This window comes from Aptenodytes patagonicus, chromosome 2 (genome assembly GCF_965638725.1).
Source record: "Aptenodytes patagonicus chromosome 2, bAptPat1.pri.cur, whole genome shotgun sequence".
NCBI classification, from domain to species: Eukaryota; Metazoa; Chordata; class Aves; order Sphenisciformes; family Spheniscidae; genus Aptenodytes; species Aptenodytes patagonicus.
Genome location: NC_134950.1, coordinates 163,279,203 through 163,297,624, shown reverse-complemented (window position 1 = coordinate 163,297,624; position 18,422 = coordinate 163,279,203).

Here is an 18,422-nt window from a genome sequence, read left to right as displayed (position 1 = left end):
GCTAAGACCTGTCTCCTCTTCCCACTTCATCTTTCTGTCTTCTCCCCATTCGGCGTGGTTACAGTCTGAAAGCAAACCCAGCACCCCCTTGGAAACTAGGAAGAGACAAATATAAAAGCAGCATGGTGAGCCCTCCCAATAAGCCATAACCAAAATAAATTCTTTATTCTAACAGCTAATTCATGCTTGGCCAGCATCCTTTGCTTGGTGCTTATTCTTTTGCTGTGAGGGAATAAGGAAGAGAAGATCCCCAAAGATTAATTCTTTGCTCTCCCTATTGCACCAGGCCACCTGCTATGAAGACACGTGCTGGTCTGGCTCTCCCAACTCCCCATATCCAGCCAGCCCTCCATCTGCCTTGCAGCCTCAGCCTTTCCAAACCTGTGGTGGGTGCAGAACCAGGCAGCTCACAGAGGGAAGGGAAGGGGGTGTTTGGGAAGAATAGGAACCATATTGCAATATTCAGGTTTTGACAAAGGACAGGATGAGCATGGAGAGGCCTGTAGCCAACCAACATGTCCAGTTGTGGTGTTTCAAGTTGAAAAGTGTCCCACATTACCCTCCCGCTGCCCTCTGCAGCTGCTGCAGACAGATGGGACACTAAAACCCAGGGGACTCGTGCCTCTGCTGTTGGAAGAATCCATTAGTTTGATATAGCCCTGAGCGGGACGTCACCCATCGCCTACGGCAAGTGCCAGGAGCTCACCTCCACAGTGACACAAGCCACTGAGAGTGTATGTGGAAACAAGGCTTTGGTCTTCCCTCCTTTTTGGCATCCTCCACCTAATTCAGCTCCAGAGCCAAGGGGAAAGGAGGCCACATCTGGTCTGTGTGGCAGGAAAACTTGTAAGCAATGATCCTGCTCTCTGGGAGCGGCTGCCAACATCTTTGCTAAGCATTAACAGAGTCAAATCTTTGACTATCTCAATGTCACAACATTGGGGTGACACTGTGTCTTTTCTTGAAACATCCCAGTATGGGGCTCGGGTGTTTATATAAGAACTAGTTTTAATTTCCAGAACAAGCCCCAAATGCCAACTGCTGTCTGCAGCTTTTTTTCATGATTGTAACAACCTGAAAACACTGGCTGGCTTTTCCACCGCAGCTCAAGAAATGAAGGGCTGAAGATATCCTTTTTCTGAATACCTTCAGCTGGGATCACCCTGGCTGACCAACTCCGAAGGGGACAGAAAGAAAGTGGAGGGACCTCTGGGGGCAGGTACCACTGGGAGAGGAGAAACCACCCCTGCTGCCACTCTTGCACCGGTGCGAGGCAGCTGGGGACAGGTCTCCAACGCCCCAGCCTCAGACCTGCCCTGGGATGGGGAAACCAGCTTCTCCCCATCCCGCGGATGAATGCAAGACCGCCCTCCTAGTGTGGTTGTGGGTCCTTTATTTGGCCACAATAATCAATGATGTCCTTTGTAAGCAACAATTTCTGCTACAGCAGTTGTGTTGCCAGCAGCTATGAAGGGGAAGATTCAGAAATCCTTTATAAAACGGATTTTTTCTTCTTTTTTTTCGCTTCAAGACATTCATTAAAAGCCTCATATTAAATGAAGCTACATTCTGCCTCCTCACTGGGATAACAGCTTTAATGAAAATGTCTATTTCCATGACTGAGAGAGAGGAGTAAAAAGCAAATTTAGATGTAACAAGGCCCCAGGAAAACACAAAAGTAAAGCATGCTCCAGTGTTCCTGTGGAATAGCAAGGTTTCCCTCCAGGTTTTTTTTTTCTTTCCTTCATTATAAATGTACCTTTTGGGTCATTTTAAAGCAACGAACAACTCTTTCAGTGAGCTGATGTGAATGCTCTCATCCTTGCTAGAAAATGCATCCAGGCCTTACATTGTCTTTGCAACGGCTGTTGTCAATGTCCTGAAATGTAGTTTGTGCCGAGCATTTCCAGTAACTCAAACGGACAATTTGTAGTGAGTATTGGTAACCAGCCTGCACAAGCTCCCGAGTACCTGCTCCCCACCCCCTCGTCTGGGAGCACCTCTAAGTGGAGTGAGTCCTTCACCTGGAAAATCAAACCTGGAGAAAAAACACGAACAAGGCAAATCCTCTGCTCCACGCTCTGCTCTGAGACACCACGGGAAAAGGGTGCAGAGACTCAGGAGCCCAGCAGGTCAGCCCTCTGCGATATTTTCTGGCTGACTTTTGTTCCCTCTAAATTCACATTTGGATGCATAGAAAGCTGGAAATTCAGGATGCTGTTTTACCTGTACTTGGCTTCTTCTTCATCAAAGCGATGTAGCCTTCACATGAGTCTGGCATGCACCCAAAAGTTTCCCACCTATTAAAAAATGTTGCAGAGGAAGGAGGAGAGACAAAGGAGAGCCCAGAGATGAGACAGCCCATCCAGAGATGCAGTCCCTCCCCTGACATGGTCAGGGTTCTGCCCATGAAAAAGACAGAGACCCGCCACCCCAGACATTTTCAGTCTGTGCACTAAGAGAGGTCCACGAATGGCAGATGAGAAAAGCAAGCCGAACATCAGTAAACTTCAATTTACTAGCTAGTGAGCCTCAGTGGGAAATCTTAAGGAGTCTAGAAATCGAAGTGAGTTGAAAATGGCTGAGATCTGGCTCACAGCCATTCCCCCGAGGCAGAGGCTCTGAGCTGCTCATCACAGCCTGCACCCTCGGAGCTGCCAGGAGCAGCAAGCGGTGCATGCACGGAGATATTGAGAGCACCAGGGGGGAACAGAAAGGGGCACGTTCTCACCCAAAAGCTGCCAACCATGCCTGTAATTTTATCCTGCACCTTGCACTCACGAAAGTGAATGGTCACTGAGGAAATCAGCGGTGGCAATGTGAGCAGTAACCACGTCAGCTGTGCAAAGAATTGCACGGAAAGCCAGAGAGCGTCTGGTGCAATAACAGTGATGGAAATTCCCTCTTCTGGGCTATCAATACAACAGCTGGCAATAAGGTATTTGTCAGCTGTTGTTGGTGATGGTGTTGTAGGGGAAAGGAGCAAACAATGTCCCAGCTTTGAGTGGAAACCAGAGCCAGTGCTACGTCAGCGTTTTTCATCCTTATCAACTCTGCACAATGGGCTGCAGTTCTTCTTGAAGAGGCATTTTTTGAAGGTAGAAGCCCTGAAAACATTAAATTCAAACCTCATTAACTGCATAGGATTTATCTGTGATCCAGTAGACTTTTATTTTCACTGTGATGATTCTTATAACTATATAATTTATGAGGAAATTGGGATAGGAAAAACTTTTCTCACTTGCCTCTAGTGGCAGACTGTAAACACTTCATCATGCAACACAGTGACGGCATCCAGAAACTCAGCCCAAACATCCTCAAAAAAATCTGCAATCTCTGGCTGAATAACTAACTGGTGGAAAAGCACTGCATTTTCCTACATTAGGACTTTAAAGGTAAAATATCCTTCATTCCCCCACTCAGCACCTTCAGAAAAGAAATTAAAGAGGAAGAAATCCTTGTCTGAAGCATTTCACTGGATGCAAAGGCTTGCTTTGTCTGCAGAGCCTCTGGGTTACCTGTTCTGGGAACTTCTGCCCCAAGACACTTTTAAGAAAAAGTTAGTGCCGCAGGTTTTTTTGGACAAGTGTCAGCTGGTTTCATGGAGTGAAATGTAGATGTTTACATTGAACGTCTCCACAGCTGGGACATCTGATCTAGGCTCTCTTTATAGTTTTTTTTTGCAGAAGACTAATAGGCACTTTAAGGCACAATTTATCCAGCCAGCTCCAGACGCCCGCTTTGGGAGGGCACGCGCTGCGCCGTCTGCGTGGACCAGGAGGACCTGGGTGAGCAGATCAGCTCTAGATATCTCTTTTCACACGGGGAGACAGGGAAAGCAAAGTATTAGATTTGTAAAGGAATGACTTTTAAGAAATGAAGAAACCCCTCAGTTTTCTACCAAATTACTTGCTGCAGCTATAAGCAGAGCACAGACACTTGCTATTATATATTTATTATACTTTACAGAGCCAGGAAAGCTTTTGAGTGGTAGGATGCCATCTGCTGCTCCGAACGGTTATTTCCTCCATTCCTATCCCTTCCCAGCGGGCAGCTTGTGCCGATGGGGGGAAATTTAGAATATGTTTGGATCATCAGGTCCTGATGGGGGCTCTGAGCAACCTGATCTAGTTGAAGATGTCCCTGCCCACGGCAGGGGGGTTGGACTAGGTGACCTTTAGAGGTCCCTTCCAACCCAAACTATTCTATGATTCTATGATCTGCGAAGTGAAAATATTTTCACCCCTGAAACAAAATTTGCCCAGATAATAGAAAGTGGAGTGAAGAGTTTAATCTCACAAGCGCTGGCTCAGTTATAAAGAAAAGTTTGTGCAATGAATGAGGCATCCCAAGAAGACATACGATATTTACCCACAGACCGGCTTGCAAAGAAGATTGGATTTTGTGTAATTTCCAGTTTAATGCCAAGACTTGCTGCTAATTCTGCTAGCGCCCATCTCCATTACCGCAGAAACAATCATCTCCACATCTGTGAGTCGATGCGATGCCCTGTGACCCTGAAATAGAGTCCCAGCATGTCTTTCTAAAATCTGTGGAGTGAAGAACAAATTAAAACACACTGTCGGCTCTTGGGGACTGGAACTTAAACCTGCAAGCAAGCTCTATTAAGTCCAGTAATAGACACCAGTCATACTCAGCCACACAATGGAAGTAAAACTGGATGAATAGCACATCATCAGCTCCGGCACTCCAGCAGTAATAAGCATCACGCTGGGCTCACTGCACTGACTAATCCATAATTTATTTGGCTTCATAAATATCAAAACATACCACAGCTGTTAGTACTTCAGTGCAAAACCCACAAATATTGCTTCAATTATTCAGGAGCTCGTTGCAGGAGCCAGTCAACTGCTTCAAAGGTGCAATTTTAGAAGGTATCAATTACTCGGGATTTTCAGCAGTGCAGTTGCTGGCTGGGCCCCCGGGACAGCTGGCACAGGGATCGCTGGGAGCACCAACAACAAGAAGAAAAATTGCCTCTCCCTCAAAAATAGCCTAAAGCCTTGACCCCCACACAAGAAGGGATGCAGGCAGCTTGGTGGCAGCTCTCAGAGGGGTATGTGCGGTCCCCTACAACCCTAGGAGGGGTCTCTGCTTCAGCATCTCACTCTGAGGGGCTGCAGAAATTATCATTAAATCAACAATCCCATAAGTTTGCATTCCTAAATTTACCCTCCATGCAGGACACAAGCTAGACTTGCCTAAACAATGAAGCCCAGCAGTTCGAGTCACCTCTCCAGCAAGGAACCACCATTTGAAGCCATCCTGAGCTTTTCCTTCTGAAGACACCTGCCTCTCCCAATGGCATTTGGGTGCTGAAGACAAGACCAGAGACTGCGGCCAGCTGCTTGCTGGGTTGAGGTCAGGGTTACAATTACCAGACGGCACAGTGGCTAATGCACGGGCATCAGGTCCCACGCACATCATCCCCGTCTGTGCTCACACTGCAGCTCCCCCCCTCCACTGGGGTTCATACATCACATCCCTCTGTTTAAAGCAGGTTTCCAGGTTGGACTCATTCAGTCACAATGACCGTGTGCTAGGTTGCTAGTTGTGTTTTATGAGCCAATACATTTTTCCAGTGGAAAAAAAAAAAAGGCCAGTTTAATTCTAACTTCTCTTCTGTGCCATCCTCCTGCAAAGAACAGGAAAATAAGATGCTTGAAGGAGCAGATGGCATCTTGCCAGTGCTCCCCTATAATAAGGTATATACCCAGTGGTCATTTGCTACTGGAAAAGGAGAATCTCAAGGATAATTAGGTATTTGCAAGCTTCAGGAAAACAGGCATCCAGCAGGAGACGATGATGAGATTCCCTATCGAGAGGAAAGGCTGAGCTGAACTATATGAGACAGCAAAGAAGCCATGTAGAAAACCTTGATGGCAAAACACAAGGGAAAGGAAAACAGGTCTTGCTCATTGAGCTCTGGGGGGACTTTCCTTTAGTGCGAGATGCAGCGTGTGAACTCCAGGTACAGGGCAGCCTGACCTGGCTCTGTCCCCATGAGAGAAGGGACAGGAGAAAGCATGGAACACCCTGAGGAGGGACACAGCATCTGAGACATGGAAAGGGACCTTCGGAAATGAGAGGAGGGGACTAATGTCTCAAATGACCGGGGCCTCCAGGGGCAAGGGAGGAAATCAAACTTCAAAGCATTGAAATAGATCTGGGAAAGGTTTGACACAGGATGCAGGAGTGGTCCCCGTCACTGAAATGTTACAGAAAAATTTTATTCCTGCTGCAGACAAACATCTGCTCTGTTGAAGGAAATTTCCGGCGCTGTTTTGGATGCAGGCAAGTGCAGCTCCTTCACGCTGGGCTGTGCTTCACGGCAGGGAGCGCTTGTAGGAAACATCCACAACACACTGCCCAGCTGATGGTGCAACCAAAAAAAGAGGCAGCGTCTCATGGGAAGTCATGCTCACAGGGATTATGGCCATCGCTATCACATAATGATGTAAAAAACCCCTCCCTCCTCTTCTCATTATCATGTCTCCCCTCCAAAAGTAACCCCAAATGTTGTCTCAGTGCAGAGACACAGCCTGACCCAGTGTGTCCAAAGTCTCCTTGTGCTCTGAGGCAGTCTTGCTGCCATCCAGGTGCACCATCACAGCAGTGTCACCATCCGCTCAACCCACAGGAGAACCATGGAAGGGTCCAGCTGCACAGGAGGCATCACTGGCAGCAAAAGAGGGGACAAAGTCCTCTATCCAGAGGGTCTAGAGAAGAGTCACGTGGCAGTTCACCTCTGGGAAATCCTGAATGTGGATTTTGAGAGTCATCTACAAGCATGCCTGTGGTTAGACATCTCAGTGCAACTGGCCCCTTGGCTTCTCTGCAGCCAGCGGGGATCTAGTACCTATTCAGACAATACACCTCGCTTTCCTTTCTGGGGCAGCCAGGGTGTGGGGGAAAGGGAAGTCCCAGGGGCCAGCAACCATCACGGGCTCAGCCCAGCATGGAGCAGCATAGAGCCTGGACGCACGCACGGGTTTCAGGTCCCCACATCATTCACAAAACAAAATGAAGAATGTTATCCGGAATAGATATTAGTGTACCCCAGGAAAGGGACTTAGCCCTTCCCAACACCTTTAGTCAAGCAGGCAGGACAAAGTCAGATAAAATGCAAGCGTGACCAGACCTTCAGCAAATCCCATTTGAGGATCTGAAGCCAAACGTTGTAAATTAAAATTTATTTTCATGTCCAGATACTAGAGACCTGCTAGCCCAGCTTGGTTCACTCCTTTGCTCCAGAACTTTCCTGCATCTCCAAAGTCTGTAGGAGATTTCTTTTTTTCGATCTTTAATGGGACCAGAGCAAACTCCTGGTGTTTTAACATGGCCAGAGCTGTCAAAAGGCCTTCCAGGTCTCCAAAGTCCAGCTCTTTTTTTTTAAATAGATGACAGCTTCCTGGTCCCATGACTTTTGCAAAACAAAACAAAACAAAACAAAGAAACAAAAAAACCCTCTTTGCACGTTATATTTCTATTAAAGGGTTTGCTGAAGCAAAGCAGAACCATTCCCTGCAGTAAGGGAAAGGGCAGCGCGGCAGGGAAGGGCATCCACTGCCAGGCAGGGCTCCTGCAAGTGAACAGCATGAAATTTTCATGCAAATTTCCCACCAGGGCCTCTTGAATAAAGCTCCAGATTTCCTTGCCCTTAATGAATAAATCACTCAGCCTCGTTAGTGGAGCCTCCGGCACGAGGGCAGCAAGCATCACCTTTGCTGCTGAGTTGACCAAAGAATTGACGTGACCAGAGATAAATGTTGCTCTCAAACTTGTGCTGAAGAAGACATGAAAAACACGTTACCTCATAATCTCATGCACAGTGATGCAACATGGAGATAATTGAGATATAAGTGCTGCTCTGGCACTAACTTCAGAAAGATTTTTTTTTTTTTTTTTTGCTTTAGTAGGCTAACAAACCATTTCTAAAGCAGTGAAGCTCTTTAATTTTTTTTTTTTTTTTTCCTTACATATAAGTGTTCCCCAAGTCTTTTGGGAACTGGCATTTTCTTGTAGGATGGCATGTGCATCTGGGAGGAGCTTTTGTACAGCACCAAAAGCAAAGGGGCTCTGCAAATGGCCTCTTGAAATAACTCTGATAAATCTAATACCACAGGGCTGTGTGTTCTGTGTTTGCACAGCCCAGGGAGCAGCCTGGATCAGCCCCACACATCCCTAAAGACTGCAGCAACGGTATCGCAGGCCCTCCCCATCCTCCTTGAAACCAGGTGAGCACGGCATGCCCTGCTTCATGCCCAATCTCCCCCGGTCTGGTTGGCCTCGACCCAAGCACAGAGCCACCACCAGCAGCTGATGGGGCTGATGCCCACTGCCTGGTGAGCTGCAGGAGAGGCGTCTCAGTGGGTGCCCTGTGCACTGGCGTATCCTGGGGTTTTGTGCAAGGCCAGTAGCTCAAGAATCTCCCATAACACACATCCCATGGCTGTCATACAGCCCAGTCCTGCGGGAGCCTTTCTGACTCTGGGCTGTGCTTCATGAAGCTCCACAAGCAGGACCTGTGATGCTTGCACAAGAGTATCGTTGGAAAAGGGGTTGTCACATCCAGTCTGATGCCTGTTCGCAGTTGCCAAGAGGCGCAGCTCCCCGGCCACACTGTCTGGCTCTCCCTCCAGCTCTGCCTTCTCATGAATAAAATAAAAAGATGAATAGAAGTAAATTTTCTGGAGCTGACTCACATTTCAGAGCAGCTGAGGGTCTCGTTTTCCTAATCATCCTAATTTGGATGGGGCAGTGTGGCAGCAAGAGATCCAGCTCCGAATCCAGCCTTGGCTCTGTGCATATCAAGTGAGGTCAGTCCTTGCCCGGGTCTGGTATGGAACGGGAGGAGCAGCATTAGCAGTGCTGGTTCAAGAGCAGAGGTCTTGTGTTCCTGGATGTGAATGGGTCTGGTCCTCCTGAAAAGGGGGAAGACATTTAGGGTGTGCAAGAGATCATCCAGTGCATGTCCATGCAACAAAAAAGTGACAGTGTTGAAGCAAAAGGCTTCTTGTACAACCTCCCCTCACGCCTCAGTGAATAGGCAGGTCAGCGCTCCAGTATTTCATTTACACGGGACACTGCCCTACTTTAAGACATGGGCACTGCCTGGGAAATCCTTGCTGGAATTTCAAATCCTCCAAATGCAGCTCTCTGTCACTCTGAGGCCAGCTTTAAATTTTCTCAGGTTTGTGAGATGCGTACGTGAGTGTTGCCCTTTCTCCAAGTTCAAGTCATATCCTGGCACGGACGTTGCTCATCTGCTGAGCACTCCCAGCCTACAGGGTTTATGGGTTTGTTTCCACACACAGAAGTCACAAAGTGGAGTGTTGGTGTATTTGTGCTGTAACTTATTTAACCTACAAACAATAATGTTCTTGAAAGAGAGGTGGAAAACATGGAAAAAAACCCCCGCCTGCTATGTGTCTCCCCAGGACTGACGACTTGCTCACACTTTAAGAAGTACATCTGGTGGCACCTGCCACATTCAGTCTCTACCACACACTTCAAACCCCACAATTTTGAGCCAGAGATTCTCAGCACCTTCTTTACTGCAAAAGCTCAGTAAATCCAATGCACATACATTGAGTCTAGCTGCAATCAAGGAAAATATAAATATGGAAAGCCTACTACAAGAAATGCAAACTAGCAATTCCCAGGCTTTCAGTCAGTATATGAACATATGGAGGTTGTCTGCTTTTAAACTTCATAACTTTCACACTCTGCAGAGGACTATAAACAGCCGCTTTTCTGTGTACACCTCTGACAGCTTTAACTTCAATAGTATATAGAAGGAAAGAGGCAAACACCTCTTCTGTCCCCAGCCGAACACCTCCCTGCGCACTGTCAGCTGGAGCAGATAAACACTCTGCTCTTTAAAAACATCACAAAACCATCCGTGACTACTGGATTATGGTTGTTGAACAGTTCAGTTGATCTGGGTTACCTGAGGAGGTGTCCCTGCTGCTGGGACGAGCTGTGTTCAGCACTTCCAGTCCCACAGGGCTGCTGCCGTTTGTGCTGTTAACGTCCTGTTTCCCAACACAGATAGGAACACTTGGAGTAATAAAAAATAATAATACAGATTCAGGCACCATTCCTGCTTTTGGAAAAGCACCAGGCTAAGATCCACATTAACTTACGCCATCATGCCGTGGTGCAGAAGCTCATGATTCAGGCTCTGAAACAAGTTGAGTCATATGAGTACAAAGTCCCTCAAACGGCTAATGGAGCCCTCAGGAGCTGCTGAAGAGGAACGTTGGGTATTTAGCTGGATATCAAGTTTATTGAGAAGACAAAGGAATGACAGACCTCAGCTCTGCCTGCTCTCATGTTGTTTCACCTCTGGAATTACTCCTGCTGGGACCTTTCTGCTCCTTAAGCCCTGAGCAGCTTGTGCCTGCATCCCTACAGATGGTAGACCCCCAAAATGTTGCACAGGGAGGTCTGGCTCTGCCAGGAGCCAAAGGGATGCTGAAGTTGTCTCCTGCTTGTTGCATCCAAACTTTCCCCCTTCTACACCTCCGCCAGCCTGCAGAGGTGGGACAGAGAGATGTGGCCTGTGAGGTCTTGGGGACATCTCCACAGGGACAGAAACCGCAGCAAATCCAGCTCAGTTTGAAGCGGGAGCTGGTGCTCTGCCTTTCGGCCATCCTCCCCTCCAAGCAAAACAACTTCACCTTGGTTTCCATGAGAGCAATTGAATGAGATGTTCATCCAGAAACTAAAGAACATTTTACAGCTGTGAATCACAATTGTGTGAGACACATAATTAGGCAAGAACAATTAAATGTTCAAAAGACACCATGTCTAGAAATGAGGGCAAAGAAGAAAAGAAGACAGGAAAATTCTTGCAGGTTTTTTTGTCTGGAAGTTTTTCAAATGGTGGTGATGCAGGAGCAAGCAGCTGGAGAGAAGAGAAGGGAAGGAGGAGACAGACGAGACATTGAGCTGTGGGCTGCAAGTTTTCTTGGGCAGGGCATCCAAAAATTAATAGTTGCCCCTGTGAGTTTAAGGTGGGATTTCCTAGCTGGTTGATTTCACTCATCAAAATCATCAATCAAAAACCTACGGAGAAAACCAATTACACATTATTTGGGCTTTGGCACTATTAAGTGACTTTGCAACCTTAACGTTTTGATACTGTGGTAAGCCAGAGCCGCTGTTCAGAGCGCAGTCGTGCTTCTGGGCATCTCCCTGGGGAGATGTGTTCCTATCGGGCTGCAACAGCCTCTTCTTCTTGTGGGGGATAAAATTTGCTTTGTCTGCCTGGGGTTTTTGAGTCTCTCGTGTCTCGTACATGGCTGACCAAAATGCATTCTTACCAGAATTGGATAAAACTGATCACAGAGTCATTTTTGGTCTTTGCTTTTCCCGGGCTGTTAATTTGCTTATTTGCACAAGAGCTTCAAGGTGAACCTTGGCTTGGAACAAACCTCAGTCTGCCACCCTGGGAAAGTAGTTGGCTGCATAAGCCGGGTCTCCCCTTTGCAACACTGCAAGGATTTAATGTTTACATCTATATTTGCAAGGGGCATTGGACGCATTTCACACATGTGCCCCAAGACCCCTCCTTGATAAGAACCAGTGTGGTAAGTGGAGACAATTGGGATTATGGTTTCAAAAGCATATTCCCGAGCTGGACGGAGAGGTGAATGGAGACATACCTGGACAGTTGTCTCCACCCTTCTGAATGTCTCCCAGCTTTGCACGGACATACTGGCTGTCCATGCCCTGCATTTCCTTATAGCAAAAACATGCAGTGCAAGCAGCATTCCCCCTGCTTACGCAGGCCTTGGTGCTGCAGCTGTGGCTTCATGCCAGTGGTGTCCCTGGGGCAGAGCTCTGCGCTGGCTGTCCCCAGCTCTGACCACCATGCGTGGGTGGATGTGGCTATAGCTGGATATGGTTGTATGCTGGTGGGACTTCAGAGAGGTCCCCCTGGAAACAGCAAGAAACAAGTCCTCCTTCCCTTATGAAGGAGACAACATCTTGGGTGCACCAACCAAGAGAAGGTGCATTTGCAGGGCTAAAGAACTCATGAAGCTTAACACAACAAACACCACACAGCCAGCTCTTCAACTGCCCTGCCAGTCAGCCTGCCAGGAGCCACTCTGCTTCTCATCACAAGGACCAGATCTGGTGCCAGTACGGAGAAGGTAGCATCAGACTGGCTCTCCAGACTGTGACTTTGAGAGATGCTTAAAGATTGCCCCAGCTCTCTGGTTGGGGATGGGATTTGTCTGACTTGCTATCTGGAAAATCACATCCAGAAATGTGGAACCAAAGATTGGGTTTGGTTTTTTGGGCTGTGATTCAGGCAACTGGGTGCAGCTTAGAGCTCTGCTCCTGGCTTTCTGGAGATCCTTGACCACTTTCTGGCTTGTCCAGGCACTGGTCCCCACAGATGTGGAAAGCGGTACTGACTCTCCTTGTCAAAGCCCATCAGGTAAAACCACTTTGGCACAGGTAGACGTTCCTTTCTTCTTGTAGCAACAGTACAGGAAGGCTCAAATTACTGATGTTAGCGCTCAAGGCTTTTTTCAGCATTTATCTCTGCCTCACACATTGGGCTCTCCAACCTTCCATCACCCAGTGCAGAAGAGTGGGCACCTTCCCAGCCTTCTCGCCCTGCACCACATCTCCACTTGTGCCTGCTAAGGCTGCCCCCGCTCCACCTGCCCCTGCTTCCGCATCCTCGGCTCACCTCTTCCCTGCTGCCTTGGCTTGTTAAACCAGCCTTTCCCAGCTCTTTGTGCCACTCTTGGTAGAAGGAGAAAAAAGCAATTTTTAAATGCCAAAGGGCTTTTCTGGTTTTCACTGGCTCTGTTGGGTTTTGCCCTGGAAGAATCCCTGATGTTTGGGAAGGGGCTGGATGCAGCATTTTTGTCACTGCAGCACATCCCCACCGACAGGATCGCGGTGCAAGGTGCCACGGTGCTCATCTGTCCTGCCGCCACACCAGCCTCCAGGCTGAGCCAAAATAATCCCTTCTTAACCCAGCAGGCAGCTAGAAAACCATTATGAAGATTTGTTTCCCTCTTTCTGCGTTTGCCAGCAAAGCAAAGGGAGTGTGCAGGGCGGCTCTTGCTCCTTTCTCCCCCCGTGCTGGCTCCCTGGCCCCTCCTGCAGCTGCCGTTGTTTTATATTTTACCTTCACTCTCTTGCATTTGTCCCAGCTAAAACTCACTTTTAATTTTGATTTACAAAAATTCTTTGAAATCTTTTGGTGAGTGCTTGCCAGCATTTCAGGGGCATAGCATCTTCTAAGCAAATCTGTCCATCCCTTTCTCCCCCTCACACGATTCAAATCCTGCCCAAATCTCACCACATAGCATTAGACACTCCCCCCTATTCAATACATGCCCTTTTACTGTTATTACTATGTACACGTCTAAGTTTCTATGTCTAAGCTTCCTATGGGATTCCTTGTCCCAATCAGGTTTTGCAATGATGTTACACTTTCTCAGGTGCCCACTGACACACTTCTTTAAGTGGTTGAGGTACCCGTGTTGCAAACGCTTTAAAAAGTAACTTTATCTATTCAAATTAAAAGTGTAATGGCATTTAAAAAAAAAAAAAAAAAAAGGTGGATGAAACTTTGACCTTATTGAAGCAAATGGGAGTTTTGTCGCTGACATCAGTCAAGCCAGGGTTTCACCCAGAATTTGAGTGAGGGAGCTCAGATGAGCCGATAACAGAAACAAGCCAGCTGTGAAAGCTGGATCTGCAATCTCAACCTGAACTCCCCCGCCCTGCAAAGATTACAGCATGACTCTGCCTCTAATTGCTGTAAGAATAGCTGCCTTATTGCTACATCTTCTGCAATTCCATTACTGGATGAAGGACGCTTCTGATACAAATGAAAGGAAAAAAAAAAACCACCACCAAAACCCACACCTATTATCCTGCCTTATGCACTTATGAAATGAGAAGGTTATTACAGCGGAGAGGAATTAAGCTACAATGCTGATGCTCCGTCTCACTGAGGGTTTACAGAGTGGTAATTAAGAGAAGCACTTTCTGCATAAGAGAGCTCTTCTGCTGCAGAGGAAGAAAAAACATTTCTACTCATTTTAATCAGGCATTGATGGATGGCGTTAATCAGTTACGATAACGTGTCAGCATCTCCCTCGTGCTATGGCTCTGCAGACCTCCTGTTGCTGCCGGATAACCCCGGCACACTCACTTTCAGCCTGGACCACAGCCCACGTCACTGGGGAAACATGCAGCAGTTTCAGCAGGCACTGAATGTGGCCCTTTTCAGATCTATTAGGACAAGGAAACGCCAACCTTGCTGTTTATTTAAACATTTCAAAGCATGGCTTTGAAACCCTTGCTGTTTCACAGACATGAAACCCTGGCGTCTCCGTACACACATGAATGAAGGCAAACCCCTTCCCCCAGGTGAGGTTCCTCCCTGTGGGCATAAACCACTGGAGCAAATTTCAAAGCAAGTCACACAAGCAGGACACATATCTGCAGCAAAGATGGACTTGAAGGACTTTATAAGGTGAGTGCTTCTTTCCCAGATGGTCCTCATCGACCTCCACAAGCAGCCTGGCTTCGGGAGGCTGCAGAGAGGACCTCAGGAGCCGTGCGGTGCTTTGAAGGCCTCTTTGCACCCGTGCACACTGCAGTGCCGGGAGCATTCGTCACTGGGAGGCTGGGGACTCCCCTTGTCTCTATGCTACAGGCGGGGAAGCAGAGCATGACGAGGATAAAGTGCTTTGCGCTGTGTTCAAAGCCAGCAATACTGGTTGCACAAAGCGAGGTGACCTGGGAGGACTTGGGGTGAGCGGGGTTACCCACCATGCAATGGCAGGACCATGTTTAAAACAGTCTCCAGTGCTACAGCCCATGATGGACATCAGGGCTCAACTCAAAACCTGCTGAAGGTCATTGAAACCTTCAGAGGTTTCCATCTGCTCGGCATCTTTTGAGGCTGGGTGGAAAAAGAAGTGCAAAAGGCACAAAACTGTGACTGGTAAGAGTGACCTCCACTGTGCTCGAGTGCAAATGGTGAGAGAAGGTAGAGAACAGCAGGGACTTGGGGGCCTGAAACCCAGACGCCTAATCCTGCTCCTTGTCCATTTATCCACAGCACTATCCTTGCAGGGTTTGAGGGGGTTTGAGCCAAGGAAAGCTGTGAAGGTGTGCAGATAGTGAGAGAAAGCTGAGCCTCCTTCAGAAAATGCTTCTTTTGCAGCGTGTGCTTCTGGACTTCAGCAAGAGTTGGAAAGGATTTGCTTGTCCTCCTGCTTGTCCAAAATCAGCAAGGGACTTTCTCCAGCATCTGTCTCCTTGGGACATCATGGGCAGCTTTCACTTCATTTTAAAGCATGTCTTTAAAATACAGGGAGAGAGAACAGCGGCTGGGCATGCTTCAGTGGAGGGTCAAGCCGGGTGCCAGAGGCAAAGCATCAGGTACAGCGCTGGTGGGGTGCAAACACGCATGCCTTGTGGTCCCTCTCAGCAGCCTTCGTCCTGCAGGTGCCAGAGCTCAGAGCTGTGGCTGTGGGGCAACAAAATACAGGATAAAATGGTGTTCGTTTGAGTGAAAAAGAGTCTTCCAAGCAGACAGATGTTATTTTGAAGAGTGGAGCAGGAAAAGCCATGGGGGTCTTGCTTTAGTGTGCTGCTCATTGACAAAGGAACCATCTGAAGGAAGAAAAAGGACCATTGAAAAGCACAGGCTGGGCAGCCCAGGCTCCAGGTGAGCGCCAGGAGCAGCTCTGTATTGCCCCTCAAGGCAAGGCAAGGTTTTTGGAAAGGACTGGGATTTTGGAAAGCGTTATCCTTCCCAACTGCTCCACTCCCAACCACCTTCAGCAGCAGGCAGGGAGAAGAATTAAGTGATTTGTTGAAGGTGGACTTGAGGCGGCCAGGTTGTGCACTGGTGCAGGTGCTGGGAGCGTGAGATGCTCCCGGCAGCGCTCACGGGCACACACGGCTGGTTTGGAGCACTATCTGCCTGGCCCTGCCTGCTGCTGGTGACAGGCCCACGCGCCCTGCTCCAAAGCAGGGCACTAAGGGAGCTTAAATACTGCAGCAACATGTTTGGACATAAATAAAGGTAGACTAGACTGATGGAAGGAGAGAGACATCATTCCTGAACCTGGGCACGCCAAATTGCAAAGCTCTTAATCATGCATTAAGGAAGTACATAAATGCATGGGCAGCTTGCAGAGCTCGTATGCCTATTCCTGCAGATACAGTGTCCAGCTCTTAAGTCCACAATGGCACTATGGCAATTTTGGAAGCAAGATCCCGGTACTGAGCCTGCTGTGGGGTTTCCATCCTGCTGGGTTGTGGGCAAGGTGGTGGATAGAGGCATCACCCAAATCTCTCTGAGCAGAATCAGGCACCTCCAGCACGTGGTTACAGCCATGACGTCATCAGCATCATGACTGTTGCTGGGACTGGAAAAATGCAGATAAAGAGCAGAGTTGGTGTCTCAAAGGGGATGTATTTGTGACTACTTGGTTAAAGTTTCTAAGCAGAAGTAAAGCAGAGAGACACAGGGTAAGAGAAGAAGAAACAGTAGAAAAAATGCCAGTGCTTATGCAGGTTGAGTTTTGGTTGGTTTGGATCTGACTTTTATGGGACAGCTTCTACTTACCATGAAGGAAAAGAAAAAATCACAAACCCCAGTGTGGTTTTGACTTTTAACCAGCTCTTAAGGAAACCATGGGTCACACCTTTGTCATGTTGACTTGTACAAGCCCATGAGGACTGCAGATGGCTTCCCCCGCCAGCCTCCCAGGCAGCAGACGGCACAGGTCCTGCCTTTTCCCCCAGCCTGGGACAGAAGATCATCCAAAGCTCTGGGATAGAGAAGGCTGATGCTAAATACATCCACCAGGACTTTCCGTCCAGCCTCTGTTGTGTGCCGGGGGGTGACGAAGGAGCCAGCACACTGTCCCCAACCTGCAGCTGTGCAGCAAAATGCAGCTTGTTGGAAAGCAACTGAACGATCAGTACCGAGTGATAATGCTGCACATGTGTCCTTCCCAGGGACAAGGGACGGGGGAGGAAGAGGAACTGACATTTGCCAGATTTTTAATAGTCTGCTGCAAAGCGCTCTAATGCAAGAGCTATAGAGACTACAACCTTGAAGCATGGGAATACCTGAGAGCAACCTTTGCTTTCATGTGAAGTGTAAACAACAACAACAAAAAACTTTAAAAAAGCAGCAGGAAACAAGTCCAAGGTTACTGGCCAACACGTGATTTCACAGGCTGAATTTCTGACTTTCTTCTTTCTAAACCAAGTTTGAATCTCTCTCAGAGTTACTGTTTAGATTACAGTCTTGCCCTGAAAGGATATATCTACCTCTCTGTGCCAGCAACAAAAAATGTTGCTATTCACATCTCATTGGAGGTGCTAGAAGAAAGTAAGCGCTGCCTGTAAATAAGCTGCCTCAGTAATTAATTGCCAGCACAGACAGCACAACACAAAAGCTCCAGAAATAAGTTATTGCAAATACAATTTCAAACTAACAGTGCATAAATAGCTGTTGAAAAAGCCTCCAAAAAGCAGACCCTGAGTTTCAGAGAGAGGTAAAACACCACCAATCAACTTGTCTCTGCTTTCTGAATGGGAGGTCTCAGCCCATTCCACTTCAGGTGAGGCAGCACATAGCCCAGAAACGAGCCCCCATCAGCAGCCCCTGGTTGGCAAAGAAAAAAAAGAGGTTCAAAGTAGCTGGGATGAGCGATCAGTCGCATGGTCATAGGGAGCAGAGAAGAGGAGGGAGGAAGAAATGTGGTGGGTGGATGGATGTGGATGGATGTGGTGGGTGGGTGGGTGGGTGGATGGAATGGATGGGATGGATGGATGGATGGATGGATGGATGGATGGATGGATGGATGGATGGATGTGGTCCATGAACATGGTCAGTGAGAAATGCCATTGTACAGTGAGAGCAGCCACATGACAACCATAAGCATCCTCTGCCCAGGGAAGTTTCATCCAGCAGCAATGGGAAGAAGAGGAGGGTGAGGAAGGCAGGACCTCTTTAGCCCTGTCAGGGAGCATAAACATAATCTGCACCCTCCCCTGAAAAGTGCGAAGTATGAGGCACATGAAGAAGAAAAGTTTGGGCTGCCACATGCTTGGCCTCAGCAGAGGAACATCTCAACAGTCTATCTAGCCCTCAAACCACACAACCACAGATACATCACAAGCTGTCGGGAGAGCAGACAGGCAAGGGTTCAGGATATACTTTGGCAGAGACTTTATGCAGGGCAAGGCACTGGCATGGTACCATATATGGCTGTGTACACGTACATCCAAAAGCCAGACCCTTTGAAAAGAGGTACAAAAGGGAAGGATATGTGGTGGTCGATGCCCCAAGCCTGTCAGCGTTTAAGAGGCATTTGGACAATGCCCTT